This window comes from Blennius ocellaris (assembly GCF_963422515.1).
Source record: "Blennius ocellaris genome assembly, chromosome: 2".
In the NCBI taxonomy this organism is placed as follows: domain Eukaryota; kingdom Metazoa; phylum Chordata; class Actinopteri; order Blenniiformes; family Blenniidae; genus Blennius; species Blennius ocellaris.
Window position 1 is genome coordinate 649,791 of NC_137651.1, and position 25,801 is coordinate 675,591.

At 43.1% G+C, this 25,801-nt stretch overlaps 1 protein-coding gene across 2 annotated transcripts in view; it reads left to right on the plus strand.

Moving 5' to 3' along the window:
- The first annotated feature begins 398 nt into the window (after window positions 1-398).
- tpst1 (tyrosylprotein sulfotransferase 1) overlaps window positions 399-25,801 on the plus strand; it is a 123,723-nt gene continuing 98,320 nt past the window's right edge. For both annotated transcript variants that reach the window (XM_080512038.1, XM_080512039.1), the window contains exon 1: window positions 399-548. The gene's annotated coding sequence lies outside the window, so the exon portion shown is untranslated. The remainder of the gene's footprint in view (window positions 549-25,801) is intronic.

Below are 25,801 nucleotides of genomic sequence, written 5' to 3' on the forward strand. Positions count from 1 at the left end.
AACACTGCTTGTAAATGTGTTATAGTAATTTCATTTTGTTTTACGGTAGGAAAAAATGTTTTCCAAAATTTACATTTGTCACACAATTTGTAAAACTCTTTCACATGTTGTTTTGAACCTCTCGGCCGCCGTAATTTACAGTTATATCGACAGTTGTGTCAATAATTTACATATTGACTCACACTCATCACTCACTCCAGTGAATTCCGACATAACGGCCTTATAATGTACTGTGACTTTAAATCATCCGTGGGCCCGCCTTCTAAGATATAGCCCAATGAGAAGCTCCGACACAAACCATCTTGGCAATCTCAACCAATCACAGGATGTGTTTCACCTTCGCTGGTTGGAGCAGCCAGCTCAGTGTGACTCGCCCTCAGTCCACCTGAAGCCCGCCAGCCGTACCCCTGGCTCGGCGTACGTGCCCGGAAAATGCCCGCAGAGTGACTCTGGAGGACGGCGCCATCGGCCGGGTGTAATCTGCTGGATCAGTTGGAGGATTTCTGCCGGACCCGGACTCGTCTCCTGGGCCGTCTCCGCAGCTTTGGGTGGGTGATTTTTTTGTTGTTGCTGTCTATAGTGTTGTAATGTCGCCCTCTCTTCCCTCGCAAGCTGCGACACTTCAACTCAGTTTGTGTCGAGGGGCTTCAGATCGCCCGCATTTCACGGCTTTCCCTCGTTACACAATTGTTGCTGTTCGCACGCTGCTATAATCACATCCAAATTAAAACCGTGTCAACATACAGTCTGGGTTATGTGTTGGCGGATGCTTCCATCTCTCCCGGGGGGAGAACCGAGCCTCTCCCGGGGGGAGAACCGAGCTTCTCCATGGAGAGAACCAAGCCTCTGCAGAGAGGAGAACCGAGCCAGTCCGGGGGGGGGGGTTCTAAAGTGGTTAGAACCAAGCCTCTCCTGGGGCAATAATCGATCCCCTCTTGGTCTCCAAATGTTCACTTTCTGCTAATGTTTCTTGAAACATACAGGGCTTGACACAGGGACGCACAAGCATGCATCTCCAGCATAAGCACCTTGATGTTTGCTTTCAAATCAAGGACTTGAGTAGGTAGCAGAAGAGACAAGACAAATAACACATGCTGGTTCAAAAACCGAGGTTCAAACTGAACCGTGGACCACCTGTACTGTTGCACCCCTCGACAACAGGCTGCATCTGTTTCTTTCCCCAGTGATCATGAAATAAATTGGACAGTCGGTCATTACCGATGAAAAATACCCGGACCGGTACATAAAAATGGTCTGGAAATAACCTCTTAAAACAGGTCTCATGTCCTAATTTTTCATGTATCACTCTCAGGGCTCGAGGTTAAGGCTTGTCCTAACATCCGGGGCTAGTTAAACCTTTGCGAGGGCAAGTGAATCATCTTCCGATATTTTAACGTTTTTTCCGATCCAACCTGCGGAGATTTCAGATCCATGAAGTGGGCCTGCTTCTAGGGCTGGGGGTAAACGACTATTTTTAAAATGATTATTTGGGTGATTATTTTATGGAATAGTGGAGTATTCTAATGGACACTGCCTTGGCTGCGTTAGTTGACATTCATTGGCGAACTAGCTTTGTTAGTGGTGTAGTGACTCATGATACTAAGCTGTCAATTGTCAGTCTAATATTGCGTTTCACTGGGAAATGAGCACAGCATGGTTGAGCTAAGGCAAATCATGAATTGGCCAACGTAATGTTCAACAGATACGTCTAATTTTTACAATCAGCTTACTACCATAGCTCGCAGCGCTACACTTTGTGGTGCTTGTGGCTAGATAGCTGTGTTCTGTTAGCTTAATTTAGCAAAGTTTGGCGATGGTAACATTACTTACTTCTCTTCTCCAGCGTCACGAGAAACAACGGGATGCGGCTATCCAACTTTTCATGACAACATGTTGCTCTTTAGACGTATTTTAGGCTCAAAACACTGCAAAGCATCGACGTGGACAGTGAGGTGCTCTGCCACCAGACGTCACCGTTTTAAAACACCAGCTGCACTGACATCAAAACAATGAACTGACAGCTCCTCCAGGCTGTCAGCAGGCGATTCACACCTCCGTGAAGCTGTCATACTCCGCGCTAAACTCACTGAAAATAGTCCCGATCATTTGTGTTGCATTAGAGCTGGAAACACGTCAGTTTGTGCTGCGTTGCTAAATGATTTCTCCAAGAATGAATAAAGTGATTGTGAGGTTTTAAAGATAGAACTAGTTTATTATGGGATGATGACGTCACGCAGACCCCCACATTGTCCACATGGAACTAAAATACTTTGCACTGCTTCCCTTTCTCACCTTCTACTAACCTCAAGTTGTCTTTTGAGAGAATACATGCAAATATTCCTACATTTATTACTTTGCTGTAGAGACGAGTTTTTTACTGCCTCATATAAAATCAACTATAATGATAACAATAATATTAAAGCAAACAGAGCTCTGAAATCAGAATAGTATCACTATCATCAATTGTGCTTCAATACTTGTTTTCAAAATGTTTTAGTGACAACAAACTGGATCTACATTTTGTCAGTTTGTGTCCTACATTACTGAACTCTGTCATGCATCAGTGTTGTGTCTTTTTATTGGTGTACTCTAGTCACTGAATAATATCATTTAATGTATGATACTATAATAAATGTTTGATCTCAAACTAGTCATTAATTCTCTGGTATTCTCTATTACATCTAAAAATGATAACAACTGGAGAACGTCAAGCTGTTGTTGCATGATGTGCAGAAGCCTTTGCCTCAGCAAAAGTGTAAAAGCCAATGTGACCCCCCCCCCCCCCCCCCAGCAGCAGGCAGGTGATGAGTGAGACGGGGTGACTACATCCTGAGCCATTTTTCTAGTTTTTTGCCATCCACCATAAGTGAAGAAAACTCTGAGATGATGCACCTGCAACACAAAATGTAGCATTAAAAAAAAAAAAAAATATATATATATATAGAAATAGATATTTCTGTAATCGTAATTTTAATATAACATGAAACTGTTTTTGTTTAACAATATATATTTCACTGGGTGCAGGATTTGTGCAAAATGTGCAGGACTAGTGCAACCCACGGCTCACAAGGCCGCTTGACGAGTGGGGACAAAATTCAGATCTATCCCTGGGTTGTTTGTCTCTCAGTGTTCTCCCTGTTAAATAACTGGATGGCTAATATCATATTCATATGCATTTTTTGCAACCATTTAATTAATTGTCATATCTGACAATAATCATGGATTTATGAATTTCAGATGACATTTATATTGCTCATTTACCTGTAGTTTTCTTAAAAACCAATATCTATTTCTCACAGAACGTCTGTAAGGGTCCATAAAGTGTTGGTAAAGCATAAGGGCAACATAGACCAGTGTTTATCTCCAAATATGAGACATTTAAAAAGAAGATTATCGCAATTAATCTTCATTTACAAAGTCAGTGATTGTCATGAAGTCCAATGACGAAGGTTTTCTTAATGGATTTTGGTTGATGTAGTGGAATATGATGGTCCTCCATATGTTGGTGTCAAGGCCGGTGAAGGCAGCCGAGGTTGCTCCTGACTGGGGTAATCACATTTGTCATGCTCGTGCAAAGTAACCCTCTGTATGTGGTCGTGCTGCTGAACTCAACTCCAATATTTTTTCAAGAAAAATTTTGTTTGGATTGGGATCTCGGACACGGACAAGAACAGGTTGATGACGTATTACTCTTTCATCTTGTTAAAACATTAGTGTTATTGTGTGCCCCAGCTCCGCCCCACATTACTGACTGAACAGTTGTTTCCACTGACAATCCAAATGCTCCTTTCCATTACTGACTCCTGAGACACCGTGTTGCTACCACATACTGTTCGTTTAAGTTAATTTATGTCTGAATGTTTATAGTTTGAGCTCAGCAAGCCAGAGATATTCAAGTCTCTTATTTGAAAACTCATAATAGCGTCATGCAAAAATTGGAATCAAGGGTATTTAATAGAGATGTTAAAGTTACTGAGCAACTTTAATATATCCTCACCTGAAAAAGAAATGCATAAATGTGTTACTGGATTTGATTAAAAGCTGTGGTTGTTATTATGAAATGCACTATGTTGATGATATTGGCTTTTATATTACAGAGACGTGGTTATATAAACCTTCATTTCAGCATTTTTTATTGTGGTCTTATAAAGTGTCAGTAATTCTTGCCACCACTGGAGACTGTGCAAACACACTGCTGGGAGGATTATGCGTCAGAGATTAGGTACTCTGGACTACTATCTAATGAAACAATCATTGCCTGCAGGCCGACCAGTATGAAACTTTTAAGAAAAAAATACATTGCAGCAATTTGAGAGGTTTGTTTTCAGTCTGTGTTGGTGTGTAAGGTTCCAGTGTGTCAGTAGCCAAGGGCAGATCTGTGTGCAGGTGGTCTCTAGGGTGCAGGGGACTGTTTTATAATGGTTGGGACTGGAGTCTAAACACTGAGGTTTATTTGAATTCTGAGCATTTGTCGGTGCTTAGCGGCTCTTGGCGGGTCAGCCTCCACAGCTGCAGAGAGATCTCTCAGACTCAAGTTCACTTTGACTCTCATTTCTGTGTATGAAAAGAAGTCGCATTGCTCGATCAGTTATTGCATTTAGTCAAGCAGCTGTCTCAGCGTTGCTGAGCGCAGCCTGTATTTATGAATCTCCTCTTGAAGAGCCCCCACTGTTCAAGGACTGGGTGATGTAAAGGGGACGGCACTTGTCAAACTTCCAACAACAGTAATACTAATATCTGGATATGTGACTGGATCACCTTCGCTGCTTGCGAGATTGCTGGATCACAGATGGATGGGTCTGCATCGGTGGACAGCTGAGCTGACTGACCACCCATGGTTTGGTCAGGTTCCCCTGGTAACCTTAGCAAGGCACAGTTATCTTACTGTGTCGATTAATGTAGTGTCATTACACACAAACAGCATAGTAATTAGGTGTTTTTAATTCAAGTTCTACTACTGGATTTTGTTGCAACTGCCTGTTGTCTCTTTACTGTAGGACCATACTGAGGTGTTGCAAATATTTTGGACTGGACTTTGTCATTGTCCAGTAACATGAAATAAATGTGCATTTTTAAAAGCAAAAATGTCAATGTGATCCAAAAAATGTAGGAGATTCCTAATTAAAAAAACAAACAAACAATTTTTATTATCATTTGACATTGCCATTGATCCAATAAGAAACTATTGTAGGACATTTTAGACCAGGGGTCTCCAACCCCAAATTTTCTCTAAAGCTGCCAGTGCACCTTATAACCCGGTGCGCCTTATATATGGAAGAATTGCTCTACTGGAGACTGCTATTTGACAGCTGAACACCCAGAAGCTTTTATTTTGACAACTCTAACTTCTCAACCAGATCATCAGAGCGGACGACACTCCACACAACACATTCATCACTCATGGTTGCACACCAACATTCTAACAAACCAAAATAAACTAGATGAAATAATTACTCCCTAAACTGGGGAACAAAAACACATAAACACAATCAACACAACACCAAGCCCAACAACAACCCACAATAACCTCCAACAACACAAAACATGAATTCCCATCATGCCTTGCATCCTGAGCTCCTCAGTGCAGCCGATAGCTGCAATGAATTATGGGAGTTTCTGTTTGTGGTGTTTTAAATGCAATTATTGGGGGTTTTATTTGGCTTGTGGTGTCGGTAATAATTGTGTTGTGTTGTGTTTTTGTTGCTTAGTTCATGTAGTTTAGTTTATTACCAGTAGTTGTAAGTTGTCAACCAGCAGTGAAGAAGGTTTTGTGTGTAGTGTCCTCCTGGCATAGGCTGCAGGTAGGACTATCAAAATAAAGTGTGTGCACCTCTCTGGGTGTTAGAATTAGTGGAAAATGTAACCTAATGGCTTTGAGCTATAAAGGTTGCTGACCACTGGTCTATTCCATGTGCCTTATAGGGCGGTGTGCCTTATATATGAACAAAGTTGTAAATTATGTCAATCGATGTAGGTGCACCTTATAATCCGGTGTGCCTTATAGTGTGGAAAATATGGTATATTTGAATCATGTCTGTTGTATTAAAGACACATTTAGGACATGCAGAGCTTCCAGGAACCTCCAGTTGTGAACTCTGCATTGCAAGTTCTTTGATCCTACCCTTTTACATCTTCATCGTTGCAAATCACACAAAATAATTATTCATAAATATATACTTTTTAAATGTTTCCTAATTTACATTAATGTTATTCAATCCTGCACCAAAATAACAAAAACAGTGACTATTTAAAAAAAGTAAATTTTCCATATGTCTACTGTAAACCTTTTGACAACCCTGCCGGAAACTAATTTGAATGTCAGATTTAAGTAATAACTGCACCAGATTGCAAGTTGGCGAACACAACATAACAGTTTTGTTATCTTGTGTTTGACTAAGAATTTTCCAGATGCATTACCATTCAAAAACAAAGCAAATTTTTTGTGGAGACAACTTAATCAAGTTTCATGTGCCACACCGCTGCACACATGGAAGTAAACAGCGATGGCTTCAAGGCTTCACAGTTCCACTGGATTTATAAATAACGGATAGATAGGAAGTGTTTTGCTGATAGCACAGTTGGCTAAAACATCATTAAAGTACTGGAAGAATTCAAACAATCTCCAGAGCAACATCTCCATGCTGACAGGCCAGATTGTGTCTCACTTCTTTTGAAATTGTATTAATTACACACACACACACACACACACACACACACACACACACACACACACACACACACACACACACACACACACACACACACACACACACACACACACACACACTCGTCATTGGCAGATTTATTTGCAAGTGAGTAGGGTTGTAAAGGGGCGGAACATTTCTGGTAAATTCCAGAAACTTTGCATGGTAAATTAAGCTGGGGAATTTTGGAAATATTTCAAATTAAATACCATATTTTCCATGCTATAGAGCAGTGTTTTTCAACCACTGCTCCGCGGCACACTGGTGTTCCGTGAGATCTAGTCAGGTGAGCCGTGGGAAATTATCCAATTTCACATTTTTTTCTAAAAAACATTTGGTCTCACAGCCGCTGTCAGCTGTGAGAGCAGTGTGTTGAAGAGTAATCATGTATAAATACTCTTCACCACTAGAGGGCAGCACAGAACTTTGCCAGTGAAATGTAAAGTGACAGACGTCAGTGTGGTTCATCTCCACCTCCTGCTGCCATCTTGTATCAAAGTACTGTGTCAGTGACAGTGATGGAGAAGTTTTTGAAAACCAGGATCTCAGCTCTTCATCCATCAGGTCCAGGTTTCACACTGAGGGAGGCACTATTAAAAAAAGTCCTTGCTTTCTGGATTTACTGGATTCCTGTTGATCAAACTTTGTTGAGAATGACTTTATATTGTTAATAAAGGCTACAGAGTTTAACTTTTTAACATTTTCGGGTGGTGGTGTGCCTCCAGATTTTACCAAAGAAAAAAGTGTGCCATAGCTCAAAAAGGTTGAAAAACACTGCCATAGAGCACACCTGAATGTAGGCCGCGCCTGCAAAATTTTACGAAAAAAACCAAAACACATATAAGCCACACTTGACGATAAGCCGCAGGTGTCTGCATTGGAAAAGGGCAAGAATGTCACTGCAGGAACACAGCGATTGCTCATATTTTCATTAATTCTGGCAAATCTGTCTTTCATAGTGCTGGAGTTCCTGCGCCTGCTGTGAAGCACGCAGACAGACAGAGAGACAGAGACAGATGCATAATCACCAAGCATTTTATCTCTGTTGATAAAGTATCTTATCTTATTTGCTGATTGGGATTCTGAGGAGGAAGATTTCTCAGCCAAGGATGCAACACCTCGACATTATGATTCACTTGAACGCAACATTCACAGCCGCAGACAGACAGAGAGAGACATAGAGATAGACATAGGGAGACAGACAGAGAGAGACATAGAGATAGACATAGGGAGACAGACAGAGAGAGACATAGAGATAGACATAGCTCCCTATGTCTATCTCTGAGACACAGAGAGAGAGACAGATACATAATCACCAAGCGTTTTATCTCTGTTGATGATAGTGATTCTGAGGAGGAAGAATTTTCAGCCACAGAGTCCAGCGCGCTAGTATACATGATGCACCTGAACGCAACATTCACAGCAGTCAGGACCACGGAAAGCAGCACAAACTTTGAAGGCACGTTTTGGAGAAGCAGAGGCACAAAAAACAGCATGTATCTACATGCGGAAGTAACATCTGGTGGCATGAAGCCCATTAACCCATAAAAATCCATAAATTAGCCACATCGTTAGCTGCAGGGTTCAAAGTGTTGGAAAAAGCTGTGGCTTATTGTCCAGAAATTATGGTAAGTATCTATAAATTAATTGAATTGTCACTGAGTGGACAATGCACATGGCCAGATGAATAAAATTACTTTCGAACAAACGTACTTTCAAGTTGGAAAAGTCCCTAAATGAGACTACAATCAAGCACAGATTGCTGTGTTGAGGTCTGCATGACAGATGGATCACATATTTTAACTCATAATTCATATTACCTACACATAGATTGCTTGAAATTAATTTCAGGGGATCAGAGGAGGTAAATGGCCTGTGAAGTAACTTCAAGTGAGGTGAAGTAACATTATTCATTCATTCACAGCAGTCACACAGGTGGAGGTAAGCAGCGTTGCAGCCACAGCTGTCCTTGGACTGCTGGAATTATTTGTAGTATTATTCATAATCAAGGTTGGGGAGGTTACTTGAAAACTGTAATCCATTACAATTACAACTTACTTGTCAAAAAATTTAATCAGGAACTTACTCTCAGTACTAAAATACAAAGGTAACACCAGATTACTTTTAGATACTTTTGGATTACTTCACCAGCAAACATAAAAAAAAATGACAAGAAAGAATAGAAAGTGTCATCTGCTCAGTGTACTGACACATCTTATACACAGCAGACACAAATTGCACTTAACAAGTTTTGAACTATCAAAACTCAGTAACCAATCAGGTGTCTAACATTGATTTTTTTTTTTTTGAGAATCAAAACCACAATACAAATAAATCTTTCAATTTCTATTCAAGAAAATGTGCCCATCTTTTCTAAAACTCTCTCTCTCTCTCTCTCTCTCTCTCTCTCTCACTCTCTCTCTCTCTCTCTCTCTCTCTCTCTCTCTCTCTCTCTCTCTCTCTCTCTCTCTCTCTCTCTCTCTCTCTCTCTCTCATCCCATTTCCTCGTTGGTTTTAATGTAGTTTTTTCTGGACTAAATATGAATGTTTGATGAGAGGCTGTATCTGGCAGCATGAATCACTGACTGATTGGGCTGCAACTAACGACTATTTTAATAGTGGACTAGTCACCGACTATTGAAACGATTAGTCGACTAATCGGATAATTATTAATTTTTTCTTAAATTTAGCATGAGGTTGCTTTAATTATGTGGCAAATGATAATAAACACAAGAAAGGTGGGTACTTCAATGAAAAATGCATCTTTTATTCAACTTTGCTGCTGATAGGCCATAAATCCAAATAAACCTCTGTCCAAGGACAGGCAAATGTGTTTTATAAAAAAATAAATTACAATCAAGTAAACAATTCTTTCCTGTAAACCAAGGGCACATTAGCAGCAGTAAAACATGAAATAAAAAAAATATAAAGTGCATTTTGTGAAGTGCATTCAGTTGTAAAAGAACTTTACAATTCTCAAGTCTGAAATCTAACGGTTTTAACAACGGACATGTGTAGATACACCGCTGAAGAAGCATTCAGAGTTGTTCACATTCATGCTGCCCGACGTGCTTTCTCTTTAAATGTCCGTGCATCACCGAGGTGCTGCCATGATACGCAAGGTCTGCTTTGCAAACCTTGCAAGTCATCTTTTTGTTCGCCGTATCCAAGCTACAATGCTCCCAAACTTGTGAAGTTCTCGTGCTGCTGTGTTGGACGCCGCCATTACTTCTGTGTACGTTACCGCGCGTCAGAGACGCTATTGCGCATGTGCGACTCGGCAGAGATTGTAATGAAGTGAGATGCCTCACTCTGTTGGAAAAACCCGTCTAGCGACGAATGTCGACAATAGAATTCATTGTCGACAATTTCTATTATCGATTTTTGTCGACAACGTCGACGAATCATTGCAGATCTACTGACTGATATTAATTGAACAACCTGCTACTCAGTCAACAACCAAACTTTAAAACAACAAAAAAAAAGTGATGGCACGTGTCGCCCCAATAAATTAAAACATGAGATCCTGTAAACGAATTGAGAATGTCTTCCTACCATCAGCACTAGTACTGGTATTGGCAGGTTACTGGCAGGTTATGAGCTAATCAAACTAGTTGACAGAGTCCAGGTGTGTTTCAGTAAAGTCAGCAGGTTTTATCCTACCAGATGTTTCTTCAGGTGAGACGTCAAGTTCCTGGACGTTCACAGCAATTTCACGGCTGAGAGAGGTTAAGAGACTCCTCCCACTATAAAACATAGTGATGAGAGCCACTGGCTGCAGTATCCATGGCAACGCCTCAGTGCCGGTCAGCCTGAAAGCGTCAGGAAGTGTCGCAATGCCAGTGGACGGATCATGTGACACTGCAGTTCTAGTTTATTCATCTGATTTCTACTGTAATCCTGCTCAGTAATCCCAGTTTTTATACAATATACCTTAATGAGATTACACATTCTTTTTTGTATTGTAACGGATTCCAGTTAAATGTTTTGTATCCTAATTACGTAACACTGTTACATTACTACCCAACCCTGTTCACAATCATGCATTGTAGCCACAGCTGTCCTGAGGCTGCTGACGGTAGTTGTAGTATTATTCATAATCATGAGAAGGGAACATGAAACAGTTGAAGGTGCTAATTATTCCCTCTCTTCAAAGGACATAGCAAAAGGGAGATATAGCAGGTTCTTACCTCGGCTTTTGCCACCTCAAGCTCCAAATGTGCATCAGTTCAATAAAACTGAAGCCATTTTCAGCACAAACTCTCCTCTGGGTTATTGCAGAAAAACCTCCTCCACCCCCACTTTGGAGTGATATGAGTGCCCAGATTTCTGCAGATGACCAACCTTGTTTGGCCATGTCATTAATCACATCAGATTTCGAAAGATATTTTAATGTGGCTAAAGAAACCCAAAGGTAGAAGTCTGAGATTTTTAGTGCTCTTGCCAGAAAGACACCATAGATCCTGATAAAAAAATGCATTGAATTTCAGTTTTGATTTTTGAATTTTAAATTTAAAATCAAATAATGACTCATTTTTGGTCTTTTAATATCGTTCTCTGAAGGGAAAATCCAATGACCAAAATATACACGGACCCCTGTTGAAGGCCAACCTTCAATTTTGTAAATTTCTGTTTTATTCCCACAAATTCCCGTTAATTCACATGGAAAGTTTACAATTTTGCAACCCTCCAAGTGAGTCGGTTCTCTGATTAGTGATGTGCTATTCTTTGTCTATAACTTGTGAATTGTGGCATGTGCCAACCTGTCAGCCATGTTTGATTTACCTGACTGATGCATTACTTCAGGAGAGAGTATTGGAGAAAAAAAATAAAGTGACTGATATGCAAGTAGGAAAGCTGCAACATGAAGTGTGACCACTTCCTGTGTGAGCTGCATGTAAAAAACTGTGTCAGACTGGTTTGCGGATGCAGTGTGGTGACATGTGCTGCACTGTCACAGATGTGAGGTCAAATGACAAATCATGCTGACACACTTCACTCTCCTCACATTCACAGGGACAACTGTCCACAAGCAGCAGAATGCCTTGCATTCACTGCATGTGTGCCGTTACTAGGCCACTCCCATTCAATTCAAATCTGGATTAAGCAGGTATGTTATGAATGGATGCTGTGTACCTGGTTTTGAAAAAGATGGGCCATTGACTGCACAATTTTGGCATTTGAAATATTCACATAAATTAAGACTAAATGAACTGCATTAAATTTACAGAAGTGAATGTGGCTCAAAAATCAATTTGAAATGTATTAACAGAAATATTTTTTCATTTTCACATTTAACTGCATTTTTTGACTCATAAATAAAAATTAGTGGTCAATCATCCAAACCAAAGTCACTCCAGCAAATAGTAATCAAAATTCATTTTGAAATGTCAACTTTGAAAATTAAAATGCATTAGCAGAAATGCGTTTTCATTTTGAGATTAAAACTGCATTTTTGACTCAAATAGATTTTAAAATCAATCATCCAAACTGCATTTTAATTTTCTTCTTCAAGACTGCTTATTCTGTGATTTAATTAAAATGAAAAATGACATAATGGTTAAGATTTCATTTTCAAAAGACATTCCTGCAAATTGTGGCCAAAATTAATTCTGAAATGTCCAATTTGAAAATTAAAATGCATTTGCAAAAGTACTTTTTCATTTCAAGGTTCTGGCTGCACTATCTGACTCATGAATTAAATTACTAATTTTCATTCAAACTGCATTTTCATTTCCTTATTCAAGTTGCACATTTTATGGCAGAGCTCAAAAGAAAACTCAAAAGAAAACTTCGTCATGATGGCAGGTGAGGCACCTGCTATCACCACAAGTGTGTGTGTCTGTGTCTGTGTGCAGCGCTATGTGATGGGACGATGATAAGGGAGGGAGTCTGAGAGGGGATGTAATGACCACAAGTGTCTACCAGGTGGAGGTAGATCTTGGAGGGTCAGTGTGAGTGGATGTAATGACCACAAGTGTCTACCAGGTGGAGGTAGATCTTGGAGGGTCAGTGTGAGTGGATGTAATGACCACAAGTGTCTACCAGGTGGAGGTAGATCTTGGAGGGTCAGTGTGAGTGGGTGTAATGACCACAAGTGTCTACCAGGTGGAGGTAGATCTTGGAGGGTCAGTGTGAGTGGATGTAATGACCACAAGTGTCTACCAGGTGGAGGTAGATCTTGGAGGGTCAGTGTGAGTGGATGTAATGATCTCAAGTGTCTCCCAGGTGGAGGTAGATCTTGGAGGGTCAGTGTGAGTGGGTGTAATGACCACAAGTGTCTACCAGGTGGAGGTAGATCTTGGAGGGTCAGTGTGAGTGGATGTAATGACCACAAGTGTCTCCCAGGTGGAGGTAGATCTTGGAGGGTCAGTGTGAGTGGATGTAATGATCTCAAGTGTCTCCCAGGTGGAGGTAGATCTTGGAGGGTCAGTGTGAGTGGGTGTAATGACCACAAGTGTCTACCAGGTGGAGGTAGATCTTGGAGGGTCAGTGTGAGTGGATGTAATGACCACAAGTGTCTACCAGGTGGAGGTAGATCTTGGAGGGTCAGTGTGAGTGGATGTAATGACCACAAGTGTCTACCAGGTGGAGGTAGATCTTGGAGGGTCAGTGTGAGTGGATGTAATGACCACAAGTGTCTACCAGGTGGAGGTAGATCTTGGAGGGTCAGTGTGAGTGGATGTAATGACCACAAGTGTCTACCAGGTGGAGGTAGATCTTGGAGGGTCAGTGTGAGTGGATGTAATGACCACAAGTGTCTACCAGGTGGAGGTAGATCTTGGAGGGTCAGTGTGAGTGGGTGTAATGACCACAAGTGTCTACCAGGTGGAGGTAGATCTTGGAGGGTCAGTGTGAGTGGATGTAATGACCACAAGTGTCTCCCAGGTGGAGGTAGATCTTGGAGGGTCAGTGTGAGTGGATGTAATGATCTCAAGTGTCTCCCAGGTGGAGGTAGATCTTGGAGGGTCAGTGTGAGTGGGTGTAATGACCACAAGTGTCTACCAGGTGGAGGTAGATCTTGGAGGGTCAGTGTGAGTGGATGTAATGACCACAAGTGTCTACCAGGTGGAGGTAGATCTTGGAGGGTCAGTGTGAGTGGATGTAATGACCACAAGTGTCTACCAGGTGGAGGTAGATCTTGGAGGGTCAGTGTGAGTGGATGTAATGACCACAAGTGTCTACCAGGTGGAGGTAGATCTTGGAGGGTCAGTGTGAGTGGATGTAATGACCACAAGTGTCTACCAGGTGGAGGTAGATCTTGGAGGGTCAGTGTGAGTGGATGTAATGACCACAAGTGTCTACCAGGTGGAGGTAGATCTTGGAGGGTCAGTGTGAGTGGGTGTAATGACCACAAGTGTCTACCAGGTGGAGGTAGATCTTGGAGGGTCAGTGTGAGTGGATGTAATGACCACAAGTGTCTACCAGGTGGAGGTAGATCTTGGAGGGTCAGTGTGAGTGGATGTAATGATCTCAAGTGTCTCCCAGGTGGAGGTAGATCTTGGAGGGTCAGTGTGAGTGGGTGTAATGACCACAAGTGTCTACCAGGTGGAGGTAGATCTTGGAGGGTCAGTGTGAGTGGATGTAATGACCACAAGTGTCTCCCAGGTGGAGGTAGATCTTGGAGGGTCAGTGTGAGTGGATGTAATGATCTCAAGTGTCTCCCAGGTGGAGGTAGATCTTGGAGGGTCAGTGTGAGTGGGTGTAATGACCACAAGTGTCTACCAGGTGGAGGTAGATCTTGGAGGGTCAGTGTGAGTGGATGTAATGACCACAAGTGTCTACCAGGTGGAGGTAGATCTTGGAGGGTCAGTGTGAGTGGATGTAATGACCACAAGTGTCTACCAGGTGGAGGTAGATCTTGGAGGGTCAGTGTGAGTGGGTGTAATGACCACAAGTGTCTACCAGGTGGAGGTAGATCTTGGAGGGTCAGTGTGAGTGGATGTAATGACCACAAGTGTCTACCAGGTGGAGGTAGATCTTGGAGGGTCAGTGTGAGTGGATGTAATGATCTCAAGTGTCTACCAGGTGGAGGTAGATCTTGGAGGGTCAGTGTGAGTGGATGTAATGACCACAAGTGTCTACCAGGTGGAGGTAGATCTTGGAGGGTCAGTGTGAGTGGATGTAATGACCACAAGTGTCTCCCAGGTGGAGGTAGATCTTGGAGGGTCAGTGTGAGTGGGTGTAATGATCTCAAGTGTCTACCAGGTGGAGGTAGATCTTGGAGGGTCAGTGTGAGTGGATGTAATGACCACAAGTGTCTCCCAGGTGGAGGTAGATCTTGGAGGGTCAGTGTGAGTGGATGTAATGATCTCAAGTGTCTACCAGGTGGAGGTAGATCTTGGAGGGTCAGTGTGAGTGGATGTAATGACCACAAGTGTCTACCAGGTGGAGGTAGATCTTGGAGGGTCAGTGTGAGTGGATGTAATGATCTCAAGTGTCTACCAGGTGGAGGTAGATCTTGGAGGGTCAGTGTGAGTGGATGTAATGACCACAAGTGTCTACCAGGTGGAGGTAGATCTTGGAGGGTCAGTGTGAGTGGATGTAATGACCACAAGTGTCTACCAGGTGGAGGTAGATCTTGGAGGGTCAGTGTGAGTGGATGTAATGATCTCAAGTGTCTCCCAGGTGGAGGTAGATCTTGGAGGGTCAGTGTGAGTGGATGTAATGACCACAAGTGTCTACCAGGTGGAGGTAGATCTTGGAGGGTCAGTGTGAGTGGATGTAATGATCTCAAGTGTCTCCCAGGTGGAGGTAGATCTTGGAGGGTCAGTGTGAGTGGATGTAATGACCACAAGTGTCTACCAGGTGGAGGTAGATCTTGGAGGGTCAGTGTGAGTGGATGTAATGACCACAAGTGTCTACCAGGTGGAGGTAGATCTTGGAGGGTCAGTGTGAGTGGGTGTAATGACCACAAGTGTCTACCAGGTGGAGGTAGATCTTGGAGGGTCAGTGTGAGTGGATGTAATGATCTCAAGTGTCTCCCAGGTGGAGGTAGATCTTGGAGGGTCAGTGTGAGTGGATGTAATGACCACAAGTGTCTACCAGGTGGAGGTAGATCTTGGAGGGTCAGTGTGAGTGGATGTAATGACCACAAGTGTCTACCAGGTGGAGGTAGATCTTGGAGGGTCAGTGTGAGTGGATGTAATGACCACAAGTGTCTACCAGGTGGAGGTAGATCTTGGAGGGTCAGTGTGAGTGGATGTAATGACCACAAGTGTCTACCAGGTGGAGGTAGATCTTGGAGGGTCAGTGTGAGTGGATGTAATGATCTCAAGTGTCTCCCAGGTGGAGGTAGATCTTGGAGGGTCAGTGTGAGTGGATGTAATGATCTCAAGTGTCTACCAGGTGGAGGTAGATCTTGGAGGGTCAGTGTGAGTGGATGTAATGATCTCAAACGGACGCTAGAGGGAGGCAGGCATCTGGTTTGGGGTGGTGACCACTCGGAATGCGGCGGAGCATGGAGGCAGAACGCAATAACTCGATGCGACCACCAGGGGGGCATAAAGAGAGATTGTGATGAGCCACGAGGGCCATTTAACTCGCTCTTTCTGGGAGCGCGGCGGTTGCTCAGCGACCAGATAAACAAGATGTCCGTCGCGCGTCCATGCACAGAGCAAGCGGTCTCACCTGGGCAGAATCATTATTGTAACTCCGGAGTTTAACTGGATGTTATGACATACAGTCAAACTACGGTCAATACGGGTGTATTCCGGCAGCACGAGTTCGCAATTTGGTTGCTAACTGTGGCTATGTGGAAAGTTTGTCTCGATCAGATACCACGCGCAGTGGTGGGTACACGTGGGTATTCGCATCTAGTTCCGAGGATCCAAAAGAGAAAAAGTATCCAAGCTGCGTCCTGCTCGTCCGGCTTGGTTTGGTTCTGTGGTCCACTTTGTGCTCTCTTGGTCTTCCCAGTGAGGCAGAGACGTGTGTCTCGTTCGGTGGTTGGGATGAGAAGCCAGGAGCAGTTGGTTGGAAGGGGGTTTCACCAGGTTTGAATTTTGGACACCTGCAGTGTCCGGGTCGGGTGAGTGGTTGGAAGCAAGGAGGTCTGCATTTGCTTCACAGTTTCTATTGGCTCCAAACCTGGGAGTTGTGGCCCTCCCATGGTTGCTGTCCTCCCCCATGCTGTTTTCTTGCCTTTTCATTGTTCCTGCAGCCTGTCCTCTCTGGGGAGAACATCTGCATGCAGTTGAAACATGGACACAGGGCCCAACACAGGTGCTTTCTCGCTCATTTTGAGAGAGAACCTTTCTAAAAATGTATTAAAGCACCAGAATTTAAAGTTTGAAAAATAACAGGTCAAAATTAAATTTGTGGTCCACACACCTCTATTCTTTAATTGAGTTACAATAAATATGAATTGCTTGGACACAAGAAGGGTATTCTATCCATCTCCATAAAAGAAACATATATATATATATATATATATATAATTTGTCCTGCAACTTTCTTTGTAGGACAAATATGTTCCTGTGTTTATATTTGTGTTGCGTGAGTGTGACTGAAAGAGGAATGCTGATGGCATATGAAGCATGAACATGCTGTTGGATGAATAGTGGTGCTGGTGGGACGGTGGATCCCTCCTTGTTGACCAGCCTCCCTCGCTCGGCCTGTGCCGCCGCCGCCTGTGGCTCCACCATACTCAACTTTGGACTGTTAAACATCCGCTCTCTCACCAGTAAAGGACAACTCATGAACAAACTCATCACTAACCGCAAGTTTGACTTTTTCTCTTTAACGGAAACATGGCAGCAAGGAAACGACTTCTCACAATTGATTGAATCCACTCTTATCGTTTTTTCACTTACCCGGTGAGCCGCCTCACCGGGTAAGTGAAAAAACGATAAGAGCAGGTGTCCTCAGGCGAGCTCAGGGAGGACAGACACCTCCCGTAGAGCAGAAGGGCAAAAGCTCGCTTGATCTTGATTTTCAGTATGAATACAGACCGTGAAAGCGGGGCCTCACGATCCTTCTGACTTTTTGGGTTTTAAGCAGGAGGTGTCAGAAAAGTGACCACACAGGCTTGTGGCGGCCAAGCGTTCATAGCGACGTCGCTTTTTGATCCTTCGATGTCGGCTCTTCTATCATTGTGAAGCAGAATTCACCAAGCGTTGGATTGTTCACCACTAATAGGGAACGTGAGCTGGTTAGACCATTGTGAGACAGGTTAGTTTTACCCTACTGATGATGTCGTTGCAATAGTAATCCTGCCCGAATCATCGCGGAGGTCTTGCGATGATTCACCTCGAGACTGTCAAAGTCTCGTCTGTGTCTGCCCCAGTCTTCACTTTCTTCTCTTCGAGTATGTGAACTCTCCGGACCCACTCCCACCATCATTGCAACTGTTTACCGCCCTCCTAAATCCAACTTAGATTTTTTTAAATGACGTTGCTGCCTTCCTCACTCATTATCCTCCCTTTCATCAAAAATAATAGTACTGAGAGATTTTAACATTCACATGGACAATATTAGTCAACCTTTTATCATATATTTTACATCCTGTTTAGATAGTTTTGGTTTTCAGCAACATATTAACACCACCACCCACTCCAAAGGTCTCATTCTTGATTTAATCTGCTGCTCCGGTGTCACCCCTTGTAATTGTAAAGCTGATGAACTTATATGAACTTATATATCTGATCACTTTCTACTCTCATTGAATGCTGCTATCACCATCACTACCACTAAGCTCCCCCATCACATATCATTCTGTACCATTAAAAATATCAACCTCAACACCCTCACCCTATTGATCACCACTTTGACATAAATACACTTTCCACCCCTGATGATCTGGTCATGCATTACAATACTACACTCCATTCCATACTCAGTTCTCTGGCTCCATTAAAATCCATGTCTGTTTCATTCACCACTCCTGCCCCCTGGTTCACATATGATCTCCGGCTCATGAAAGCCAGAGGTCGCCAATTGGAGCTCCCCTATAAAAGAATCCACCTCACCATTCACAAAGACATGAAAAATAACCACATCCTCCAATACAAAGACTCCATTACTCAACCCAAATCCCAATATTACTCTGGTTTAATCAGTGCAAATTGAGGTACCTCCAAGTCTCATCTCTCACCTCAAAAATCCACAACGTTCATCACCACCTCAGTCAGAACTCTCTTTTCATCACCTCTCCAGAATCATTCCCATTTATTCATTCCTTTTCCACCTTCCAACTCCCCACTCCCTCTGAAATCTCAGACCACATCCATCAGTCCAAGCCATCCTCCTGTCAGTTAGACCCTCTCCCCACATTCCTAGTCAAAGCCTCCCTCCCCTCTCTGATTCCCATCATTTCCACCATCATCCACTCCTCCCTCATCACCGGAACTGTTCCCTCATCCTTCAAAACCACTGCAATAACTCCAATCCTTAAAAAACCCAGTGCTGATCCCTCTGATTTCAATAACTTCCACCCCATTTCCAATCACCCCTTCATCAGTAAAATTCTCAAAAAAACAGTCACCAGCCAACTTCACTCTCACCTATCGAACAATAAAGCTCTATGAACAGTTCCAGTCCAGTTTCCGCCCCCTCCATAGCACAGAAGCAGCACTCACAAAAATCACTAACAATCTCCTCATGGCAGCTGATCCTGGACTCCTCACCATTCTCATCCTTCTCGACCTGAGTGCGGCATTCGACACCATCTCTCACACCACCCTTCTGAACAGACTAGCTTCCATTGGCATTACTCATACCCCCCCTAAACTGGTTTAAAACCTACCTCTCGCCGCACTCAGTTCATCAAGCTCAAATCCTTTAAATCAACCCCCTCCCCCATCACTGCAGGTGTGCCCCAGGGCTCAGTCCTGGGGCCCCTTCTTTTCATCATTTACCTCCTCCCCCTCGGCAATATATTCCGTAAACATGGTATTCACTTTAATTGTTACGCGGATGACAACCAGCTCTACCTCACCAGTAAACGCGCTTTTACCCCCCATCCCACACTGCCTGCATCACAGAAATAAAAACCTGGTTAAATCATAATCTCTTAAAACTAAACGGTGATAAAACAGAGGTTCTCCTCATTGGTACAAAATCATCACTCTCCAAACCCAATAATTTCTCCATCAAAATCTACAACTCCTTGGTTTCCCCCTCCCCACAGGTTAAGAGTCTGGGTGTCATCCTCGACGGCACTCTTTCATATAAATCACACATCGATAACACCACCCGGTCAGCATTTTTCCACTTCCGTAACATTAATCGCCTCCGCCCCTCCCTCACCCCCCACACTACTGCTATTCTTGTCCACAGTCTTGTCACTTCCCGGCTAGATTACTGCAATTCACTTCTCTTTGGTCTCCCCAGCAAATCCCTCCATAAACTCCAGTTAGTCCAGAACTCAGCTGCCCGCATCATCACCAAAACTCCCTCTATCTCCCACATCACTCCTGTTCTCCACCAGCTCCAGATCCTTCTGTTAACCTTCAAGGCCATTCACAACATTGCCCCCCTTACCTTACTGATCTCATCCACATCCACTCTCCATCTCGCTCCTTCAGATCCTCTTCCTCCATTCATCTGTCCACTCCTTCAGCTCACCTTGCCACCATGGGGAGCAGGGCTTTCAGCTGCTCTGCTCCACGGCTCTGGAACTCACTACCCCGGGATCTCAGAACCATGGGCTCATTCTCAGAATTCAAAGCCGGACTCAAAACCCACTTATTCACAGCATTTCTCACCTGACCACCCCTACCCTGTCTCTATGTTTTAGCTCCACTTTACTGTGGTTGTTTTACTGTTTTAGTTTGATTTTATTGCGGTTTCATACTTTGCTCCTGTGGTTTTATCATGCAATGTAAAGTGACCTTGGGTGACATGAAAGGCACTGTTTTCAAATTAAAAAAGTATTATTAGTGAAATAAGAAGCTCTTTTCACTTCTTACAATTGTAAATCTGACTCCAGGGGAGTCGTGCCTCACCAGCCATGAACCTCACCACACCTCAGTTACTCAATGACTAGAATCAGTTCATTTAAAAGATGTGTTCACCCAATTGTTCAATGCTTGTCGGGGAGAGTTCCGACTGCAAACCCCAGTATGTTCAGCCGCCGCAGTGTGTTCAGTGGGTGGGGTACGTTCAGCGAACACTGCACGTTCAATGACCACGGCATGTTCAGTGACTGCAAAACCTCGCAGTACGTGAGCAGATACAAGTACCGTTCCCTTGCTATGAGAGAATCGGACAATATGCCTCTGCCACGCTGTTTTCTCACTTTCCTGGCTTCACCATTCACATGCAGGCAGTCAGAGGAGAGCAGTTACTGAAGTCACTTTCCTGGTCCACTTGGAAATGCGAAGTCAAATTGAATTTTGAGGCCTTTTTTGCATGATGGACATGAAAACGAAAAACAGTCCCCTCTTTAGGTTCTGAGTTCTGTTACAAAATGTGCAACCTGAATAAGAAAATTCAAATACAATTTGGATGATGCATTAATACATTTATTTATGAGTCAAACTATGCAGCCAGAACCTTGAAATGAAAAAGCATTTCTGCTCATGCATTTTAATTTTCAAATTTGACATTTCAAAATGTTTTTTGATCGCTATTTTCTGGAGTGTCTTTTGAAAATTTTAAACTTAAACATAATTTTATTTTTTATTTTAATTAAGTCACAAAAAAGCAGCCTTGTATAAGACAATTAAAATGCAGTTTGGATGATTGATCATTCATTTTTATTGATGAGTCAAAAAATGCAGTTTAATCCCAAAATGAAAAAAGTATTTCTATTAATACATTTCAAATTGAATTTTGAGCCACATTCGCTCACCATATAAATTGTCTTCATGCACTGTGCTTTCATGCTCTATACATAAACATATTTGGTCCTACCTGCACTAGATTTTGTTGAGGGATTCATATTTCATTGTTTCAATATTGCATTATCCCCAAAAGACAAGTCAGATGCACACAAATCTTGAACGTCAACAAACCGCAAACATCTTCTGAATCATTGGAAATTGCAGATGTGCAGGTAATGGGAAAACATAAGCACAGAAAGAAATATGATACAGACATATGCTAGTGTTTGTTCAACACAAGTGAAATTCCTTTAGGTTTTCAGTCTGATTTGCAGAACTCCTGTGATGATGCTGGGGAACACTGCAGTCAGATTTGACCCTCTGTTATGTATCATTGAGATGTAATCACTCATTAAGACACAAGGCCTTCTATAGAAGCATCATTGGTTGTGATCTATCCACTTCCGTGAAAACCATCGTGTATGTTTTTCTTGGAAGGACTTCACACTAAGACCCGTGCTTGTAATGTATTAATGTTGTGACTCGCGACTGTTTGTAGCTGATTTGAAAGCATGTCTGATGTGTGTAGGCCACAGTGTTCAAAGTCCACAGTCAAAGCTACTAATTGCTAAGTGAGCTTCATCATGAGTTACTGTATGTTCCCATGTACATTGTGATCACAGTACTCTCACAGAGCTACACCATCACATTGGCTAATAGCCAGTCCTGTTTTGATGCAGGATACAGTGTTGTACAGGTATGTGCTATGTTATCCAGGTTTATAACTCCCAGTTGTCTGCATCCACCATATGGCTTGCCTTCCGGAAGTTTTCAATGCACAAAATAATTTCCTTGTGTATTTAGATTGTTTTTCCTCATGCTTCAGACTCTAAGACATAATATTCTTTGACTAATTGTTGTTAGTCAAAGTAGAAAAAAAGTTATGTTACCTTCTCTAAACACTGCCAGAGTGGCACCCTTCCGGTGAGAAATATGAACCAGATTAGGGTAGTCGCTTATACAATATAATGATTATTCCCAGACTGCCCTTTCTTGTATACATAAAACAATTCTCGTGTTCATGAGGGATTTTCCTGGCGACTAATTTCTCTGTTGACTAAACTGAATATCTCTCTATCCCTCCATCCATCCATCTTCACGGAGTGTAGAGTGGAGTCGGACACAGGTTTACCTCTGTAAACCTGTGTCCGATTCACACCTCTGTGTGAATCGCCTGCTACAGCGGAGGAGCTGCTTTTCATTGTTTTGATGTCGTGGTCAGTGCTGCCATTTTAAAACGGTGACGTCTGGCGGCAGAGCGGCACTTCGCTGTACAACAACTTTGCAAACATTGCACGTTGCTGTGTTGCTTTGTGTTGTTTTGAGTGTAAAATATGCCCAAACAGCTGACATGTTGTCATGAAAAGTTCGGTAGCACAACTACTCATTACTCCACGTCTCATTGAGACCCGCCTCGGATCAGGAAATCCATTCCATAGTTTTCAGCCTGCAGGGAAACACTTGTGGGCTCATTTTAGCAACAGTAAAGCCCAGTTTCCACCGCACAAAAGTGCGGGGACGGAACGGAGCGGTGCCCCGCGATGCAGCGGCAATGACCGTGGTTGAACAGAACACTGACCACCTCTGCATCGTGTTTGAACAGAAACCACAGACCCACAGAGTGCGCCGTGGAGGCGTGGCGCGCGCTCCGGCTGTGGAAGCGCCGTGCGACCGCTGCGGGTCTGTGGTTTCTGTTCAAATGCGAGGCAGAGGCGGTCAGCGTTCTATTCAATCGTGGTCAGTGCCGCTGCATCACAGGGGCGCACCGCAGACGCGATGCGGAGAAGCTCGGAGCCTCCGTGTTCTGGTGTGGAGCTGCAGGAGCGCAATCAGCGCCAGAGTGGAGTGGCTGCTCCTGCAGAAAGCTAAAGGCTCCGGTGTGCGCGGCGCTCCCACGGCTGCAAACCAAAAGCTCCAACGCAATGCAAAGTCCAAGCCCCACGACCGACATTAATATCTCCACAGGTTGGATTGGAAATTTCCGATCCATGAATCACGTTGATATCAGAACCCGATATTGGATCGGATCAGCCCCATCCCTAATCAGAGATGGCAGCATATGGATGACGCAACTGTCTCGACAATGAAATATGTCAGTCGAAAGACAACAAAGATGTCTCCAAGAAACCGATCCAATGAAGAAAGAAAGAAAAGTTAGGCTAGTATCTGTGATTGTACATGGTCGCTTTTGGACAATTTAATTAAGGCCCCCTGAGCACATAAATTGAATGTCTGTATAACTTCAATGTCCCACCTCCATCATGAGCTGCCTGCCTGAGCTCCAGGATGCCATTATAGGAGAATGAACTGCTTATGGCTGATACTGACTGCCTTTGAAATCTGAAGTAGTGACTACAAGATGTGGTTTCTGTCACTCATCCAGATTTTATTGAGTGTATATTATGGTATAATTATTTTAGGAAGTGAATTGAAGCACTTTGAGGAAACAGGCTTCATGCCTGAGGTCTGCGAAGATAAGTTGGAAAGGAACTTTTAAATCTCCTTTTCCTTCTTCCTTCCTAACATCCCATCCTCCTTCCTGATGCACTAACATCAGCTCCGCATTCAGCCACAGCCATTGGAATTAGAGTCCTAGATGTTTGCGCTGCAAGTGAAGAGAGTACACCGAAGCTTGGGACAAGTCTGTGAAGGATGAATTAATGGTTAGAATAAGACTATTTGGTTGAAGGACAGATTTGATGGTTTTCATGTGTTTCTTTTTTTTATTGCCAGGTGGAGACAAAAAATATAATACAAAAGTACAGTCATATAGTGCACCATTTTCTCCCATAACCTATTATATTTATATTAAAATGTCATTTAGTTGTACTTCCACATATCCACCCATTTACATAAACACGTCCGACCATGTATGCATGTTTACAGCAGACTGACACAGACATGGTCCCATACAGTGAAGTGCAAATAAGAAATAAGATTTGCAGTAAATGATAGGCATTGAAATCTTCTTGAGGGCTCAAAGATAAGATGAAGAAATGAAAAAAAAAAGAAAAGAAAAGGACACTTAACTCATGGCATAGGAAATCTCAGTGCGGCCTGTTACAAGGGACCTGTGAGCAACGGTCATATCTGTCATCGTGTTTATCTGGACAGAATCTGGAGAGTTGGGATTTACTGTAATGGAGCCTATGGAGCACTTTAAAGTGAATACAGCTAAGTCTAGCACAGCTGCGGGTCGAGTTAACCATTCCCAAGGCCCCACCTTGGAAGTCATCAGAGAGAACAATCTGCAACTCCTCCTGCCACTCGGTCCTGACCCCATCAAATTGCAGACTCATCTTCTGTCAGCAGAAGATTATAAAAAATAGGAAATATCACCTAGAGACAGGATTCTCGCCTCCAGCAGTAAGTTGCTGCCACTAGTTGGTGGGGATCGGTGGGAATTGAGGAGAGTGACTCCTGACCAAATCACGTCGTTGAAAGTATGAAAGTCAGGCCTGATCAGCATCTCTATCTGGCATAGGTGCTCAAAGCTTGCAAACTGATTATTGAAATATAAATTTCATATGTGTTGAAGGCCCTTTTTCTTCCAGAAGTTTAAATTTGAGGTCGATTGTTGTGGGTAAAACTAAATGGTTGTTACGAATAGGAGTCATCTGGGGCAAAGTGGTCCACCCACAATAACGGGCCGAGTTGGCCCAAATTGTTTAAAATAGCAGTGACAATAGGATTAGATGAAAATTGGGACAGAGTCAACATGCCAGAGCTTGCAGTGAGGAGGAGGTACATGAATCTGTTTCAATTTGGTACCATTGGCCCTGTGGCACAGTGCATCATAGCATAATTTTGTGTGCGTTGGTGGCCCAGTAGTAAGCCAAAAGTTTAGGTAGGCCAAGCCCACCACATGTTCTGTTTCTCTGAAGCAAGGATTTGCCAATTCACGCCTATTTCCCATCCCAAATAAATTATTATATTTTACTATCAATGTTATTAAAAACTGATCTGGGACTGAAGAGTGGGAGACTGAAAAATATACAGGTATCTGGGCAGAATGTTAATTTTGACACTTTGCACTTTTCCAGCCAGTGAAAGTGGTAGATTGTTCCATCTTTGTAGGTCCAGATGATGTCAAGGGATGCTGTAAGGTTTTGCGCCCATAGTGACTTAATAGACAGTAGCGTGCGGTGGTGTTTCAGTCAGGGCCAGCAGTAACAAAATACCCCCCACCCCTATTATGCATCAGTACTTAATCCACACCAACATGACAGCTGATCAACAACCACAACACATCAAGACTCTACTGTGCAGCAT